The sequence below is a fragment of the Zonotrichia albicollis genome, chromosome 4, assembly GCF_047830755.1.
Source record: "Zonotrichia albicollis isolate bZonAlb1 chromosome 4, bZonAlb1.hap1, whole genome shotgun sequence".
In the NCBI taxonomy this organism is placed as follows: Eukaryota; Metazoa; Chordata; class Aves; order Passeriformes; family Passerellidae; genus Zonotrichia; species Zonotrichia albicollis.
This window is the reverse complement of record NC_133822.1, coordinates 4169322-4189334: the sequence shown is the minus strand read 5'-3', so window position 1 is coordinate 4189334 and position 20013 is coordinate 4169322. Positions and strand designations below refer to the sequence as shown.

The 20013-nt window shown below is 40.5% G+C and overlaps 1 long non-coding RNA gene across 3 annotated transcripts in view; it reads right to left on the bottom strand.

Moving 5' to 3' along the window:
- The window catches only part of LOC102062255 (uncharacterized), a 97304-nt gene that overhangs the window by 46384 nt on the left and 30907 nt on the right, over window positions 1–20013 (bottom strand). For all 3 annotated transcript variants that reach the window (XR_012579877.1, XR_012579878.1, XR_012579879.1), the window contains exon 2: window positions 14980–15238. This is a non-coding gene — a long non-coding RNA (uncharacterized LOC102062255). The remainder of the gene's footprint in view (window positions 1–14979; window positions 15239–20013) is intronic.

The following is a 20013-nucleotide window of genomic DNA, read 5'->3' as shown; positions in this document are numbered from 1 at the left end:
GCATGTCCTATTAAAAAAGATTAATCTGTTCAACACCTGATGATTCACTCACCCACATGTTAGAAGTCCACACAAAAATGACTCATTCTGTCCGTAAGAATATTCACCTGGGATACCCAAGTCCTCTCATCTTTTCCAGAGCTGGTAACTGATTTTTCTTGCAAAGGATGGTGGCTTCCCCATGAGAGCAATGGGTGACATGAAGGAGAAACAGACATGGGACTGGGCCCTGGAAATTTTATAAACCATCTGCTCTGGGGGTACCAGTTGTTGTTTTTTCTGGGTTTGGATTGAAGGCACTTGAGGCAATAATTTGTGTTCAAACTCAGGTATTTATTATTTCTTAGCAGTAAAACAGTCTCACTATTGTGAGTTCATCAGCTTTTCATTAGAAGGCACAAAATGGCCAACAATCTCCTGTTACAAGGTCTTTTAAGACTGAACTATCCAATTAAGAGCTGACACCTGGATTATTTCCCTTTTAGCCCAATAACTGATCCCAAAGAGCTGCAATGGGGACTTTCCTGCCCAATTACAAAATGCCACCCAAACCCATGGAGAAGAAGAAAGAAGAAGCATGAAGAAGAAACCCAGGATGACACCCTGTGCTCTCCATCTTGCTCCCATCCACAACACACTAAAAATCCCAAAACCTCAATTTCTCACCAAGTGATACACCTATACTACTCTCCATAATATATTTCACACTTTTGTGGATTCCAGTCTATCTTGAAGTCTGGGAAACTTTCTCCATGGATGAGGGTCAAAGTCAGCGCTCCCCTGGGGGTCAGGGCACCCTAGAGCAGACACAGAAATATTCCCTGTGCCCTGGGCTTCTAAAATCTTAATAATAATAATAATAGTAATAATAGTAATAATAATAGTAATATTAATAGTAATATTAATAATAGTAATAATAATAATAATAATAGTAGTAGTAATAACAATAATACTTGAGAGTTAAGTCTGTGGATAACTGAAGAATTGGCAGAGGAAATAGTAAACACTCCACAGTGAGACAGCAGTTGAAGGCAGGAACTGATTTTAATCCTGAAAACTGATTTTAATCCAAAAACTGATTTTAATCCCAACAACTGATTTTAGTCCTAATAAATCAACGTCACCCAGATCTGAAGGAGTTCAGGCTACTCCTCCATGACCTGGACATTTTCTCCCAGGAAAGGGCTGAATCACCCTGGTAGGGACAGCCAGTGCAGGGCAAATACACATTTTGGATTTGCTTGGCTGATGACATCAGACTTGTTGTGCTCATGCAACAAATCAAGCTGAGTTCTAGGCTAGAACTTCATGTCCAGTTCTGATACCCACGCTGAGGAGACGCCAAGGGGCTGGCAGGAGTTCAGGGAAGGGTTTGGAAAAGAGTGGGCCTGGCTGGGATACAGACTCTGTGACGCCAGGCCAAACCCCTCCTGCGTTAGGGAGACGAGTCCCTGACCTTGTTTTCATAGGTACTTTGTGAATATGACAAGTAACAAACAGCTCCTCCATCCTTGGAGAGAAAGGCACAGCAAGATATTACAGCTGGAAGGGAAACAAGCTTGAATTGGGAGTAACTTCTCACATTTTAGCAACAGCAGTGCTAAATATTTGGCATTCATTGGTGTTTTAGGGTGGCAGAGCTTCTAACAGCACTCCAAGATGCACTTCTGAGGAGAAGTTCTTATCTTCTGTCACAGAGAACCACACAGGCTTGATTCAGAGGCATTAATCTAAAAATTCCATGGAATCACAGAATAATTTGGGAAGTAAGGGATCCAAAAGACCATCAAATTTCAACCCCCTGGCATGGGTAGGGGCAGTTTCCACTATCCCAGGCTGCTTCAAGCCCCATCCAATGTGGTCTTGGAAAATTCCAGGGGTGAGGCAGCCACAGTTTCTCTGGGCAACCTGTGCCAGGGTCCTCCTATCCTCATTGCCAACAATTTCTGCCTAATATTCAATCCAAATCTACTCTCCTTCAGCTTTAATCCATTCCCTTGTCCTAACACTGCTCGCCTTTAACTAAAAAATAAAAATCCTCAAGTTAGTATTGATGTTAATTTTTGTGTTTAATTTTATTTTTACTGCTACATAATGCCTGCTGCTTTATGCTGTCTCAAGATCAACTGTGCTCCCTTGCCCTGAAAGAAGCATTTTATAGATTGCTTTCCTCCTTGGTAAATTTATCTGAAAAAATACAGGCATGGAAAATACCGGATTTGCTATTTTTCTTCCACCTCATTACCTCAAGAAGTAACATGGAAAATAAAGAGAGAAGAAAAGGAGAATGTGTGACCTTAATTTAGGGGAAAGCAAATGGTAACTCTGATTGTGTATTATTAGAATATGATGAGAATTTATGCAAGAGGACACTGCTTTAGCCAGAAAAGCACTTAACAGAAGTGACTAAAGACATGCTTGCTGCTTGCATGACACAGCTCTCTCCTTCCAGCCCTTCTATCATCCAGACACATTTTACTGCCACCCCTTCTGCAAATCCTGAACCTGCATTTTTGACTGAAGTTTAGACAGTGCTTGGAGGCACCAAAGTGCACAGCACACCCAGTTCAGTAATCCAGGAAAAGATAAGACTTTCAGATGTACTTGTTCTACCAACACCTTGCATTCCATGAGGAGAGAGGAACAAAGAGAACAAACTGGCCAATGCCACAAATGAGCCCTGAGAAATGAAAAACACAAAAGGAAATTATCTAATGAAAGAAGATCATTTCCTGACACAAGAAGTAAAGTATATAAATTCTGAACTTCTGTTTATTTTTAGTTCTGTAAGTCAAAAAAATAAAATTAAACCGAGAAAGGCATAACTGACTCATTTTTAATTCTGAGTCATCCCAAATCAGTGGATTCCTGTGTCAGACTATCTGCCCCCAAGAAGGTAAAGGAATAAGGCAATTTCTAATCCGCCTAAGAATCAGGAAACTCAAACAGCAGGTGTGAACACTAAAAAACCACTATTTTCACTTTATACTGAAAAAAATAGAATTCAATCAAGCCCTCTCTATGGAATATAACAAGAGTTCTGAAGAGAGTGGATAAGATAAGCCAGGCTGTTTTACACCAAAAAAAGTAGGGCAAGTCCTTTCTTGGCTCGTCCCACTAGAATTACAGACCTTGAACTTGGAGAAAACAAATAAAAAACCTCTTGACAGCAGTAAGAGACCAGGGCAACCTCCTTCCCACTGCCCTGTGCTGGGGGCTGCACACACAAACCACATCCTGAACAGCACCAGCTCTGCTCCTGATGCCACCAGGCAGCAGCTCCTCACCTTCCATTGCATCCCAATTTAATATTCTGCACAAGCAAACACACTGGGTTTACGTAATGACTGCCAGTGTGTCGCTCACTCCATGGGATTTGGAGTTTTAACTCCTTGAGGACGCAATCCTAGAAAAATTAATGCATTCCAGGAGCTTGGAATACTTGTATTTCTGGGGAATTTATCACAGAAGTATTTAGCACAGTGGTTTTAAATCTTCTAATTTTACGAGGAGATTCGAACTGCTCAGCATTTTTCTGAAAATTCTTGTTCCCAGAATTACCAAGTTACATAAGAATCTCATATGCCAATAATGAAACATTTTCTAGTCTCCAAGGTAGCACAGAAACGCCAGAAATTTGTCTGACATTCCTCCCCCTTCGAAAAAAAAACCCCAGCAGGCACATAAAAAGAACTCAAAGTGTTATTTATAAAGTCTCATTAATTATCAATTATTGAAATACCAGTAGCCCAATTGCTCCTGAATATTTGGTGAGGAATGTTGTTGGTAATTTCCATGCATTCCTATCAGGTCTTCTTTATCCGGGGAAAAAAGGAGAAGAAAAAAAAAATAAAAAGAAGAAAGAAGGAGGGGAAGGGAAGGGAAGGGAAGGGAAGGGAAGGGAAGGGAAGGGAAGGGAAGGGAAGGGAAGGGAAGGGAAGGGAAGGGAAGGGAAGGGAAGGGAAGGGAAGGGAAGGGAAGGGAAGGGAAGGGAAGGGAAGGGAAGGGAAGGGAAGGGAAGGGAAGGGAAGGGAAGGGAAGGGAGAGGAGAAGAGAAGAGAAGAGAAGAGAAGAGAAGAGAAGAGAAGAGAAGAGAAGAGAAGAGAAGAGAAGAGAAGAGAAGAGAAGAGAAGAGAAGAGAAGAGAAGAGAAGAGAAGAGAAGAGAAGAGAAGAGAAGAGAAGAGAAGAGAAGAGAAGAGAAGAGAAGAGAAGAGAAGAGAAGAGAAGAGAAGAGAAGAGAAGAGAAGAGAAGAGAAGAGAAGAGAAGAGAAGAGAAGAGAAGAGAAGAGAAGAGAAGAGAAGAGAAGAGAAGAGAAGAGAAGAGAAGAGAAGAGAAGAGAAGAGAAGAGAAGAGAAGAGAAGAGAAGAGAAGAGAAGAGAAGAGGAGGACTGGTTTGCATCACAGTTTTCCAGCCTTTTAAAGATTGCAAGTACCTGATGTTTTTATTAAAATAAGTATCTATGGCTTTAATAAAATACATGAATTAAACTAAGATGTTTCCTCCCAGTATCACGGCATCAACCACAATGGGATCAGCGTTTGGAATAAAATCAGCAGGAGCACTTCCCCATCAATGACAGCAATATACAGCCCTGTTAATTTATTGCTCATTATTATTCATCATTACTCTGGTTCAAAACAACTTTCAGCAGAGGACTAGCTGGGAAACTTCGCATTTTTCCTTAGCAAGTATCTATGTAAAACATTAAAATGAAACATCTAAACTATCTGCTCCCAATTACAAAGGCTGTTTATATGGTCCACAAATTCTCCTACAGTACAAAAGTAGATTTTTAAAGATTAACACACACATTAGAAAGTTCAAATCCTAGCTAACACTTAAATATTGGCGTATTAAAGCTATTTTAAGTAAAGAGCAGCAGTAGAAACGAGAGTGGAGCTATGGCTACAGTTCTGGAAGCTACCAAATATCTGATTAATCTGATTACCCATGGAAAAGGATAGCTGGATGTCCAGTAAAGTATCCAAGCTCTTGGAGCTGCTTACAAAATCTCCTTTTTCTCTTTATTTGCTATAGGTGGTACAGTGGCATCACATCACCTGCGCCTGCCCCTAGATTAAGACAAGAAAATTGGAAAAATTCCTTCTCACTCCCTCTTAACCTCTTCATCCTCGTTTCAGACCCGAAGCCTCTGAAATGTTTTGCACAGGCAAGTTGTAAAACTAACTTTAGGTGTTTAGTAGAGTGACAAAGGGAACCATTTTGGATCCCTGTGCAGAACTAACGCCTCAAATTGCAGTTCTGCTCATTTGTATTTCAATCCAGCTCGTGTGCTGGTATTCCAGCAGCATATGGCAGTGTGTATCTCAGTTGGAAGAGCTTCAAGGAGGAGCAGCAGCATCATTCTAAAAAACTGCTTATATACCAAATTAAGTTGGTTTTTTAAAGTGAGTTTCACTTAAATCTTCAGGATGCTCATGATCTTCTACCAACAAAAAAACCCCTCCACATCCAGAACCAAGTTTCCTTTGCCCAATTATCTTTAGACTGTTACAGGCTTTTTATATGGCAGAACACCAAGAAATAACAACTATGAAAGAAGCTCAAGTTCCCTCTTTAGAACCATGATGATAAAAAGGAGGTAAGATCTTACTACTTGCTGTTTGGAATTATTCCAGCAATGAGGAGACTGGATAAAGTTCATCTCACTTTAAAGTCAGATACACAGGTGAGATCCATTTTAATCCATGGGATAACATGGATGTCACTTTTTATAATGCTGGTTAGGTGAAACCCTGAGTTGCAGGGGAAACAGAGCTCTGAAAACCTGCAGGAGAGATGGTATTTGCATCACAAATCTGTGCAGGAGTCACCATAAACCAGCCACATGTTGCACCACTGCCATTTCACACCTCAGCAGAGTCTGAAATCCCACGTCAAGTGCCTAAAATAGACAACACCAGAAACATCATCCCTGAAATAACCTGAGGACCTTACAGAAGGTGAAAATAGACAACTTGAAGGAAACAAACTCTCTGAGTAAACACCAAGGTGATTATTCAGTGATTGGAGAGGCTTTTTCAGGCCTGGATACCAACAAATCTTACTGCTGATTTCAGTCAGATTTCTGCCTGAGCAAGGACTGGGGGGTCTTTCCCTTGAGAACTGCTCAACAACAAACTACAAATTGCTATATCTAAAGAAGGTGAAACTCCCTCTGCATATTGTACACAAACCTCACTTCAAACCAGTTATCCCGAGTACTCTGTACAGCCCCATCTGTGGAGCAGACAATTCCTCCAGTGAGTATTGTCCCAAACCACAAGAATTCTGTGTTAATTTTCCTTAATTCTTGGCAGACATTAACTGAAAACACCCCTCTCTTGTCCTGACACCATCCCTGAACATTTGCATTCAATCCACAATTATTTGATGGGAACAAATAAACATCCAGCTCTCAGCATCCTTCAGAACTCCAGAAAATATCTTTCCCCAAATTAACATAACAAAGAGATCAGCAAATGCCACTGCTGAAGCAAACACCTGCTCTAAGGTTTGGTGGGCAGAAGAGTTTTCCAAACCTGCTAGAAACCGAGATCAGCTAACACTCAGCTGGAAGAAACCCCAGCCCTGCATTATGTAATCTACATAGTTTTCAGACCAGTCTGCATTCTTGCAGAGCCCAAAACTGAGGAAGCTCCAGACAGAACAAAAGAGAACAGAAAAAGTTCATCAACTTCAGCCCAGAGGCTGCTAAGGAGTCTGAATTTGCACACAGGACTGCCCACTCACCCACACAAACCTGAGCCCTGCAATCGTGTAATAACCAGGGTAAAGCACCACAAAATTTCCAGCGAGTCAGATCAGTCCTTTATTTGGATGAACAACCACTAACAACTAATAAATTAAAAGACCTGCTTCAGGGTTGGGTTTGGGTTTTCCTTTTCTTGGTATTGTGTGAATAAGTCCAGACACAAACTCATCTTAAAAACTCAGAAACAGCTCAGCTGATGCTGCCACTGACCATACAGAACGAACAGAAAGTGGTAAAACACAAATTCAGTCTGACCTTTAAAGACAGATTAATCTCACCCAGTTTCTGCTGTTGAGTATGCTGGGGTTTTTCCTCATTTCACAGAATTGCAGAATGGTTTCAATAAAGAGATCTCAAAGCCCATCCAGTCCCACCTCCTGCCATGGGCAGAGACACCTTCCATTGTTCAAAGTTGGACACTCCAGGGATGGGGCAGCCACAGCTTCTCTGTGTGACCTGTGCCAGGGCCTCACCACCCTCACAGTAAAGAATTTATTCCCAATATCTCATCTAAAACTGCTATCTTCCAGTTTGAAGCCATCCCTCCTTTTCCTGTCATCCCATTATTTTGGAAATAGTCTCTGAAATGGAATATATACTGCTAGAAATACAGTCTCTGAGTACATTTCCAAGTTGCAAACTTTTCACTTACTTATATAAGAATGAGGAAAAACAGGTGAAACTATCAAGCACCCAAATCAAACCAAGCTGTTCCTTGCAATCAACATTATTTTGTAATATCTTCATATGTGATTTAAAATTCCACTCATATTTTATATTTTTAGGTCACCCACAGGCCTCTAACTTCTTTCATCCAAAGTGACTTTGCAAGTCTTCTCCTTGCTTTTAATCAAGCATCAAATTGCTCTTTCTTAACCATCATGACTGAAAAAACTCTCTAAAAGTGAAAACATTGGTGAGTTCAGAACACTGAAATACCAGGGTGGGATTTCAGTCCAGTTCAAATACCTGCACTGGGTCTAGGAGGATTCTGGGTGTCTAAATCCCTCCCTACAGCTCAGGGGATGCAGACAGCAGCTCATCTGACCACACAGAGATGGTGGCAGAAGGATGAGCCAAACTGCTCATTCCACTTCACTGGCTGGGGCAGCATCCTCCACAGAAGGATGAGAGCCACAACAAGGAGAAAATTTCTGGTAAAAACCTTCTTGTGTCCTTTTGTCTGACAGGAGCATCTCAAAGTGCATGGAAGCCCATGAAGCTCAAAACTTCTTCCTTCCAACAAAAGCACAATAAGAAAGAAAAGACAGAAAACCAAGCTCAGCAGCACAGAGAGACTTCCCAGTTCCAGACAATGCCACATGCCTGGAAATTTCCAAGGCCAGGTTCAACAGGGATTAGAGCAACCTGGGATAGTGGAAAGTGTCCCTGCCCATGGCAGGGGGTGGAACTAGACTGTTTTTAATGTCTCTCCCAACTCAAATCATTCTGTGGTTCTGAAACTTCCCAGCCCCATGAAGGTACCTGACATTTATTAGCATCAAACATCACCTCTTGAAATTAAAGTGGCCAAACTGCAGGATTTTGGAGGTGGATAAATTCTCAGCATGGTCACTGTAATGTAAACACTGCATTTTTAGACACCATTAATTAGCACTCCTTCAAACAACTCTCAAAACCCACATCAGAGGCAGAGCTTGACCCCATCCTGACCTGTGTGCAGGATCTTCACTGCTGAAGAGGGGCTGCATTGCTGATTACAAAGCACTCAAGTTCAGCACTTGAAACTGTAGTTTTCTCTATTTTTAGCTGTGCAACTAAAAAAAAAAAATTCCTGCTTGAGCATGAGGGTTGGACCAGGTGACCTTTGTCAGGTCCTCAATAAGCTCAGGCATTCCGTGATGGTAAAACAAGGAAAATGCTATTAAAAACCCCTAAAATTAACAGGCAAAAAAAGGGGAAGGCATTAAGAGTTGGATCAAGTGACCTTAGTCAGGTGCTCAATAAGCTCAGGCATTGTGTGATGGTAAAACAAGGAAACTGCTATACAAAAAAACCTAAAATGAACAGGCAAAAAAAGGGGAAGGTATTAAAGGTTGGACCAGGTGATCTTAGTCAGGTGCTCAATAAGCTCAGGCATACTGTGATGGTAAAACAAGGAAACTGCTATACAAAAAAACCTAAAATGAACAGGCAAAAAAAGGGGAAGGTATTAACGGGAAGGTATTATGGAGTCTTTACCATATTAATGGTATTAATGGTAATGGTAATATGGTAAAGGCCCCATAAAAAAAATAATGGTAAAGGCCCCATATTGCATATGAAAGAATACAGTAAGTGCAACTTAAAACAAAATAAAGAACAATGTTAAGAAAGAGTTCAAAAGCATGTCCTTCAAAAAGAGAAGTCATACTGTGATTCCAGGAAAAAAAAAAGACTTTAACAAACTTAATGCAAAATTTTAAGCTGACAAAAAATACTGAGAACTGATCTGTAAGAGGAAATTTTATCAAATGCACCAGAAGGGTGAAGCTTATGAGAAAGCCAGCTAGGCCAGTAGGTGACAGAAGATAAAAGGCTCTACAGGACAAAGCTGTGGGGAAGGGGAAAAAACCTCAGCAATTCTTCTTTGCCACATGAAAACCCAGATGAACTCAGTGCTCAGGACAGAAGAGCTCAGGGAAGTTCCAGCCCTGGCGCCTGCCTGCAGAGAGCGCAGGAAAGGGGATCCTGTGCGGGAAGCTGAGCACTGCTCACTGCCAAAGCCTACCAGGAATTACACAGCCAGCAGCACATGGACACAGCCAGATTTCTAAGGAAACCAAATTATTAGAAATACCAACTGATGGGCTGCAGTCTGCAGGTCACAGATAGGAGAGCTCTGAAAGGGCTCTGTGGATATTGGGAGCCCCTAAAAATTACCAACTGCGCAAAATCTTGAAGAAAACTCTGCTGTAGAGCAGAAAGGAGGATCTTACTAATCAACACTTAATTTACATGCAGAGAACATAAACCCTTATACACACACATAAAACCAGACTCCTGTACAGGTCTGGAGTTAGACCTCTCTCATTTAACTGAACAATAAATTATGCTGAACAGGACACACTGTGAGGTCACAGGTCTATTGCAGATAAAACAGTAAATGCATCAAAGCAGTTATCCTCAGTCTTTTCTTCCAGCTAGTTATTAAACAGAGTGACTGGGAGAGAAAACAGAAGATGAAATTAAAGTAGATTAATTCTAAGGCCCTGTATATAGAAAAAAAAGCAGCCAACTACACACTGAAAATGAGGGGTTCTAAATTAGTTTTTTTCCTGATTAGGAGAGACCTTGAAGTCACTGCAGATAGCTTTGTGAAAATGCACTTTTCACAGTGGTTGACAACAGGAGCAGTGAAAAAGCAAACAGAATTTCAGGAATCATTAGGAACGAACAGAAGTGGTAGGAGGAAGCAGCAGTGGGACATTAGGACACTGTACTCTTCATGTCCTCAACTCTCTACCTCCCTAAGCTGCAGCTGCAGAACACCATTGGAAAAGTTATTTCATGCTACAGATCCTTTAAATCTGACCCAGTTTTATAAACATTAGATGTCTGCTATGTTAAGGCTGAAAAACAAGAACAAGTAGTAGTTCTACTGCTCAGGCAATTTCCTACACCTAACCACCTAAAACAAGTGTGTATTTATGATTGTGGAGATTGATTCTGTTACCTAATTTCCCTTATTCAGTATTTTCTGGCAATGCAGAGAGTGAGAAACCAGCAGGTTCCAACCAAGTTGGTTTCCAGACTAAAAACTCAGAGGATGAAAAATGTGAACAAAGCAGGAGTGGACCTTTTAAACACTAGACATCACCCTCAGTCATCCAAAAAGGTGAATCCCTTGCCCACCCTGTATTTCAAAGGTGAAATTACAAATAGGCAGCACTGGAATACTCTGCCCAGAGAAGTGGTGGAGTCAAAAAATGCATGGATATGGCACTTGAGGATATGGTTAGTGGTGAATAGTGGTGAATAAATATGGTGGTGCTTGAGAGCAGAACTTGGTGATCTTAGAGGTCTTTTCCAACCTTAACAAAATCTTTTCCAACCTAAACATCAATTCTATGATGAAGAATGACATTATATCTTACACATTATTATCCATTCCTACAAAATATTTTACAGTGAGTCCACATTTACAAGTGTACCAACACAGGACAGGGATTTTACCACAAATTCAGCTGTGCCACATGCAGAAATGGGCAAACCCACCCTGCTTTTGGCAGGACTTGGTGCCATTTCAGCTCTTCTTTCCACAGGGATCTGAGCTGGGATCTGTTCCCAGCACTGTTCAATGAATTCATAAATGACATGAAAAGGGCTCAACAGTGAGATGACAACATCTGCTGATGATAGTAAAGTTATTCACAGTAGCAATGGCAGTAAATAAGTAGGAAAAACAAAAAAAGGAATGCGTGCAGATAACTCACAGGACATTAAAATCTTGAAATGAAATTCAGGAGTGAAATTAATGAGGACTCTCAATGAAATTAAGGGTGAAGTAGGGTGAGTGGAGGTGGGGCAAGTGGCCCTATTTCATGTATATAGGTCAGCAGGCTTCGAACTGACTCAACACTCACAGCAAGCTGAGCTCTAGAAAATTATGGCTGCAATGGAAACAGTTATGTATGAATTACTTAAGCCTTTTCCAGAGCAAGAAGTGATTTTAAATGGAGTTCAGGCTCAAAAGTTAACAAAAGAAGATGGTTCCTCACTGAACAGGCTGATGTGTGGAGAACCACAGAGCCTTACACTCCCCAGTACTTCTCACTAATGAATTCCAAAAGACAAATCCAGTAAACACTGCAAAAAACCCCCCAAAAATACCCAGCTCAGTCTATCCCTGTCCTACAGATGTCAGGACAGTGAAGGGTGTGCAGAAGGAGGATCCTGTTCCCATTCTGCTCCCCCATAACCCACCTGTGGCCACTGCTGGAGACAAATCACTGCTCTAGGTCAGTACATGACAAGAGCTGCTTCTCTCCTCCTGCCTTCACTACCTTTCTGCAATTGTCAGACTTTTTTATTCTTTTTTATTCTGTTCTAGACTTTCTGTGTGGTCTATCAAGGAAAATCATCAGAACTATGCTGGAAAAGCATATCCAAAATGTCCAGGAGCAGCTGGAAGGGTGGAGGGATCAGGTGCCTAACATAAAGTCTGTCCCCTGTAGATAATTCTGTTTGCATTAAAGCTGCAATGCAGCTTCGCTCCCCATAAAACATCCACGCACCAAAGTGCAACAAAACAGTGTAACAAAACAGTTCCCTCATTCTCAAAAGAAAATCAAGCCCAAGTAAAAGGGTCCATTCATTATTTGAGTTCCCTTTTCCACAAAGGTGGCTTGAGCTTATTGCTCTTTCCCTGAATTTCCCCTACGTTTCCACTCTTGTTAAAAGGAAAAACTCCCTTTCAAAAATCACCTGGATTTCCAAGGAACACGATGAAAAGTCCTACCTATTCCAGGAAACACTCCTAATTCACTTAACAAAATTAATGGGTATTTTAATGACACTTTAGACTACCACACTGTAACTGATTCTTGATACAGTTGATCTGATGGTTTAAAAATAGGAAAATATTAACCACTGTATCAAAATAATCTTTGAAAGAGTTACTATATCACTATTTCCCTTTTTTTTTTTCTTCTCAAAAAGACACCAGGTTACTCCAACATGGAGCAAAGCAACTCTTCTGCCACAGAAAAGAGAATTCAAAAGGAAATTTTACTTTTGTGGGTGCATATAGCACTAATTCTACAAGGCTACAGAAACTATGTCAACAGGTACTGAATCACTTTAAGAGATTAAAATTATTGAACAAATCACTGCCTCTAACCACCTACTCCCTCCCTTCAGTCTTGTAAAACTTCCCAGGGATAAAGATTGTTAGAACATAACCTACATAAAAAACATCAGAAATCAATTTTGCCTGTTACTGTATTTTCTTTCACACAGCACAGCTGCCTAAATTTAGCATGGCTGTTTTTATTTCTCTTACAAACTATGTTAACAAACTCTGTGGGGCTCTTCACTACCCCTGACACTGAAGCACAGGCTTGCAGATGAAGGCTGGGAAAACTGTCAGGGTCAAACATTAGAGTGGGGAAGAGGAAGATGAGTAAGGGGGTTGTACCAGTGATCAAGTGCAACTCCACTCAGCTCTGGAAAGTCTGGAACAGGAACGGAATATGGAGAAACAAGCATAGATGAATTAATTTTATATACAATTATATCTAATTGCACACTTGAAGTTCCTGGAAGGTTTGCCACCAGGGCTAAATAATCTACAGAACTATCCATGGAAAGGATGGATTAATTTATACAGGCACCTTTTCAGAGACAAGGCATCCCCTTCAAGGGGGTCTGGAACAGGAACTGTCAGGAAACTGCTCCCTATGGCTTCAGCAGCACCTGGACAGTTAAGCTTCATGAGAAAAACCTCACCCACAGCATTTGAGGTAAAACAGAGAAATGGAGGTATTTGTATGTGTTTGGGATGTTTTGTAGAAGCATCCAAGCTGAAACCCCTCTGTGTACACTCCTGGGAATCCTGCATTACTGTGTCTGATTGCTGCTACATCAAGCATCCACAAATCCACTCTTGTGCTCTTTCACAAGTACCCAGTTCCATCTCTGAGAGTGACTGATGCAGCTTGGAAAGATGAAGGATCTGGATCCACACACACCAAGGACCTTCATTACCTACAGAGTGTCTCACTTCTGCATCCTCCTCACTGTGCCTGCTGCAGACACTCTGCCAGCACACTCCTTCCACATGTGACAACAGCATTTGCCTGAAAAAAACCACTTTCCTCAGCTCCATACTGAAAGGAATTAACAGGCTGAAGAATTACTGCAGAAATAAAATCATTCTGGCATTTCAGATGTGGTGACAACCAACCAATGGTCAGGAAATCAAGCATCAGGGTGGAAAACTGCAGCTGTGCTCAGCTGGTACCTGCAAATATTTGCTGTTGAAATTAGGTAACATCTGTAAAAGGTGAGAGTCCTTGCTGGATATATTCTATTTGTATTCCTTCAGATCACAGAGCTGCCACCACACAATTCGTATTTCTTCTTGGACCCACCATATCTAAAAACAATGATCTTCTTGTGCTGTGGAAAGGGATGGAATGTGAAATCCCATCCACATCCCAACAGAATCCCACAAACATTTTGGCAGGAAAAATTTATTATGTAAAGCCCAGATGGCATCCCAAATATTTCTACTTCAAAATTTAGGACTCTTATTTTTTTTTCCTTTAAATAAATTACACAAAAGCATCACGCCTAAAATTAACTGTACAAGAGCATCAGGCAAGGTAACCAGACTTAACTGAGCAGTTATTTGGACTATGGGAAGAATGGGAATGTGGTTTTTCTCCATTTAACTCCATTGTCAGAAATGAATAATATTTTTCTATTCAACTATATTTGAATGACTGGCAGAGAAGGAAGATATAATGAGCAAATATATCCATTAACATATAATACTTGGAGAAGAACTTTTCCAGTTCTCTGAAGTCTAACACCTCTGCCATCAACTTCTGAAGCAACATTTCAAACTTTCAGAAACAAATTTGCCACTTTTTGTTACTCTGACAGGCTTCTTTTGCTTAATATTTGTTTTTTCCCCACTGTGCAATTTCAGCTCTGAATCCGGGAATATGTGACTTCAAAATGGTTTTAGCTGCTGCCTCACTGAAAGAGCTAAACCTGATTATTAGTTTGGTTCAGCGTGGACTTAGGCACTGCCCACCCTTTAAGCTCTGGGATGAAGACCAAGCCTTGATTCCGACTGTCATTTTGCAGTGAGCCCACTCCTAGATTCCTTTTATATCTATCACTGCACTGAATGCCAAAGAAATCTCAGTGTACTTGGCATGAAGGCTGCACTTCCTATATTTATGCTCCAACTAATGTATGCTCCATTTTAGTCCTTCCCAGCTTAAAATCACCCGAGGGAAGACGGCATGAAGTGCAAACCACTCCATGCAACTGTTTTACTAATACAAAATGCTGATCACTGCCTTCCCATCACCACCTTTCTTGTGCATTTTCCATTTAAACCTACCCAAAATATTAACCCAGAAGGAACCATGATCATTTCTGTACATCATACAACCATATATCAGGCTTGTTGCTCCACTTCAAAACTTCCAGAAAAATAAACCATTACTTTTTAATTGTACTACCTTAACTTTGCTGGCTGAAGCACGTTTGGATTCTTCAAGATGTGAAGAAAGTGAAACGCTCTCTCCAGGCAAGAATTCCTTATATCTGGCATGCTAACTCTTCATCCTTTTTAATTATTCCACAGGTGGTTGCCTTGGAAACTGCCAAGTAGCTCTTGGATGTGAGGGACCCAGCATGAGACAGTGACAAGCCTTTGTAGCCACGGCACTCGGATCCACGTTGGATGCAGCAGGAGGACGTGGAACAGCCACAGAAAACCTGCAAGAGACGGTTAAAATTAACAGGCATTAATTACATTGCTCAGCCCTTCAAGCAGAAAACACAAGGAATGCTGATAGCCTCAGAAGAGTGGATAAAAATCACATTTTAGAGGCATCTGCTCCTGCAGCTCCCCAGCACAGCTCCCCGGATTTCACCTTCGGAGGACGGCACTGAAATGGAGATGCCGGCGGAGCTCAGCCCTCAAGATCCAGCTAGATGAGATTATTTTCCCCCTCCAGCTTCCAAAGAGACCTTCCTGAGTGTCTGGTCCAACTGCCTGAAATTCAGTGCTATTGTTTTGCTTTGAATAAAAATAGGGTGACTATAAATAGCTGCCATTGCAAATGCTGATTCACTGTATTCCGTATCATACAGCAAATTGCTCCCAACTTCATTCAGCCTGAAAAACTAGGAAAATTCTCTTTACTTTAAACACAGCTAGAAGCCCAGCAAAGCATCCAATTCTGCATTTGTGTCACTGGTCTAAAAGCACAAAAGATTTTCCTTTTCCCTCTGATTTCTCATCATTTCAAAAGCTGCTAATTTGCACATAAATATATAAATAAAACCACCAAAACCCAAATCAAAGCAAAACCTTATTACGCTTTCTGCTACTGGTCAAAACTATAAATTTCAATTTCTCATAAATCTTTTCTGTTTCCCCATTTTCATTTTTTAAACAAAAAACAGGTTAACATAAGACTTAAAAAATAATCATTTTCATTAGAACTATCCATGATGGAAATGGTCACTGCTGCACTCAGAGGCCTCCCTCTCTTTACTGATATGATTAGCATGTCAGAGTCAGTGATTTCTCGAGACCTCACTCATATATAAGTGCCTGGATTTGTGCTATCACAAATTGCCTGGCAGCACCTCAAGAGTAAGAGGTGGATTTGCTTCCACCCGTCCATGATGAGACACCCAAAAGACACCAGAGCATGTTTGTTAATTCCAGAGCTGAGTTTTACTAGAATCAACTAGATAAAATATACATTTATTGCACAGAAAAAAACTACAATGAAATAAGAGAAATGAAATGGTTTCTGAGTGATCTCAGTGCTCACTTTGCCTTTCCAGGGCAGGTCCTTCTTTCTTTCTTGCCTTTTTCAATCACTTGCTTGATTAAAAATTAGAAACTGAAAATTTTCTTTCTCTCTGTCACTGAATCCCACCAAGGACAAAGCAAATTCTGGTGGCTTCCACAGTTTTCATTTCTTGCTTCCCTCTCCACACCTCTTCCAGTCACCTCATTTTCCCATTTATGAACAAAGTTTCTGAAAAACGGCATGAAAAACAAGGCATTTTCTTTCCCTCATTCTCAGCAGTGCCAGAAGTGAGACCTGTTTAACCCTATCTGGATTCAATGTAGGATGAATACGAGTTTCCCCAGTTCCCTCATCCCACCAGCCCAGGGCACACTTTCCATCCAGCCATCCACCTCCATACTTTGGGAGAGGAAATACTCCTCCTTTTCAGCCCAAAAGGTTTTGTTTCCTAAGCATCTTTTGGGAATTTTTCCCTGCAGAAGTGGCATTCTAAAACACTATGGAAAATCCAAAGCATTTTCTCTGTTCTCCTCTTCCTAGTGACAGCTGTAACCTCCTGCACGTCCTGCCAATGGAGGAGAAAACCGCTCCTCTGCCCCAGTTCCCTCAAGTGTCTCTGGCAAACCAAGCCTGCAGAGCCTCAAAATGACCCTTTTATCACAGATGGTTCTCTCCTCTGAGGAAAGGTGGATTTTTCATCCCTGCCTCAGGCATCTCAACAGTACTCTCGAGCACATCCTCACTCTGCACTCATAATCCCATTTTGTTTTTGCTCACAGGGCAGACTGATGAACTTTATCTCAGACCAAATCTGCTGCTTGACCAATTTCCCAGTGCTAGTCCTTTCAACCCACTGAGAAGTTCTGAAAACCAGGGCATCCAGCTCTCAGCAGGCACCAATGCCTGTCATTTTCATCTACCTTATTCTCAGAGCAGCATCACCCTGAGATTAAGTCAAAAACTGTGTTGCAAGTCTTCTTCTAACTTGATTTAAATCCTATACTTCTCTACAGGAATGCCTCAACAAGCTGATGTCTGAAGTCTTCACCTATAGGAGGTGATGAAACCACTGCATCTCTTCCCCATCCTATGATCTCAGACTAAGTAAATAACTTTAAAGACTGTAAAAGAATTCTTGCTAGCTTTTAGCTTTTTTTCCCCTTTTTTAATATGTATTTTGGAAACCTCTATACAATGTATTTATGTTAAATATGCTCATTTTAACACATACTCTTCAGGCATTTGGGGAATGACCCCACCTGTGCATTGGTTTATCCCTGCCATGTCACTCCTGCCCAAACTTCTCAATCCCAATTTAATCTCTGTCTGTCTGGTGATTTGTTTGTATTCTTGGGCTCTCAGACTTCCTCTCTTTTCATATAAAAGTTATGCATGGAAGCCATGGGATGAACTCAATGTAAGATTTGGTTTTCTTTTATTTTTTGTAACATTCATCCACCTCACACCTGGATCAACATGGAGCTCCACCAGCTGAGTTTCTGACCAACCCTTGGAAGAAAGGGATGTCACACTCTGCAATTCTTTTCCAGACTTGTTTGGAAGAATGCTACTGACTCTTCAAAATACAAATAAAACCTTCTGTCTCAGCCTTGAGAGGACACAGGTTTTTGTTTATTTCCAGCCTCCTGGCTGCCTCAAGGCATTTTGCCTCTTCCACCCCTGCTCTGGGACCCTGAGTCACAGGGAGTGATGGAGGAGCTCTGCTCCCTCCTTCAGAATGAGCATCATTAAACACACTAAAAGCACTGTAAACTCCAGAGCTCCAAGTTATTAGTAAAATACATAAAACATGGGACTCGTGAATAGTAAAATTAAAAGCAAGATGAATAAAAGACTTTTAAGTAATGCCCCTGGTCCACTGTGGTTTCTTTTTTTTTTCAATTTGTTCTCAATCCATTAAAAACCTAATTTCACAAATCCCTATGCATCCTTGAAATGTCTTTCTTTCCCTGTTTGAACATTTCCAGAAACTGCTGGTTTTGTTTCCATTCCTGTCAAAGGTTCCTTTCTGAGGAGTTTCTATCCCATCCTCCAAAAAGCTGCTTCCCAAAAATACCCTCAGATACTTTCAGGGAATGCTCCACCTCCCTCCTACCAAAGACTTGCACCTGATGGCAAACATAGCACAAAAAGGAACTTTTCCCCCCACTGTGGTCAAAAAAGACCCAAGAAATTCCAACACCAGTCATGATGCATCCCACACTGGAGTTTTCAAAAAGGCCCTAAAGGTCAGCCTGCCAAAACTTTAATTAACAAGATCCAAGTTCTTATTTCCCTTTTTTCTCTGCAGAATTTCCTGTTTGGTTCATGTCTGGTACATTTTAGCCACGACTCCTTAGGGCAAAGCTCTTTGCCCTGTTCTTGGTTTCATTCACAGCTCAGTGAATAGATGGATGACCATTAGTTAAGGTTTTGGTTTCTCTAGTTGTAGGGGTTTTTGTAAATTCTTCAGAATTGATGCATAGAAGTGATACACAACCACAAACACCTTTTTTAGCCAACTAGAAAATTGATGTTTCCTTGATGACTGTACTTTTACATCCCCAGAAGGCACCCAGACAGCTTGAACCAAGTCCAAAACTTCATTTTTATTCAATGTTTCAAATACTATATAATATATAAATATATATACCAGTAATAAGTTATAGATACAACAGCAGATTGAAACTGCATTGAGAGTGGAAAACTCCAAAGCCACTGCATTAAGGTCTCAGAAGCAATTAATAATTTAAGGTTCTTTCTTTAAAAAAAAAAAAAAAACAAAACAAAAAAAAAACCACAAAAAAACCAAAAAACCCCAAACAACTTCTATTTCAGTATTGCTCACTGATCTTCTCTTCTAATAGCCATTATTTTCTACCTGAAAAGAAGTTAAATGGTATTTTAGCAAAAGGTGTCAATCTTGGATATCTTTTTTTTTTTTTAAAGCTTGTCAACAATTTTTTATGTTTTACAATTTGACACATAATAAGGAGAAAATAGGAGCAATCTTCTGAAAACTTTGAAGGCTGGCAAGAATCCCATCTCTTCAGGAAAAAGAGGTCTTGTGTTGTAAAGAAAATTATTTACTATTTACTGTGATGGGTTTTTAAGGTTTTCTTGCAAATGCTTGGTAAATAAAAAGGCACCTTTCTCTTAAATTATTTTGAAGTATAAACAACTAAAGCAGAGCACAAAGTCTTCTTTAAACTATTCCACCTCCAGTGAAGATCAGCACAGCTTGGCTACTTTACAGCTTTACTATGGTAATACACATCTGCACAATGAATACTGAAAGAAATATTTTTTAAAAAAGAAAAAATAACAATTAAAAAAAAAAAAAAAAAAACAAAAACAAAACCAGAAAAGGCACGCTTTGCTGTCTTCAATAAAAACACGAAGTAAGAATTTTAAATGAGAAATATGGTAATTTCCCCTATAAAAACTGCAGGTTGCCAGAAAAATTTCAGCCAAGCAAGCTTTTCCACAGATTCAACCAGAAGACTTTATAAAATACAGGTAAAAAGAATAATCACGAACACAAGGCACTGGCTGGGACAGGAGTACCCAGGATCAGATGCCAACCAGAAATGAAATATACAGGGAAGTTAAACAGGCAGGAAAGGTATCAGAGTTTGGAGGCTCAGTCAGTAGCAGCACGAACACCTGAAGAAGGGAATCACAGATTTATTTAGGTTGGAAAAAGACCTGCAAGTCCAACCA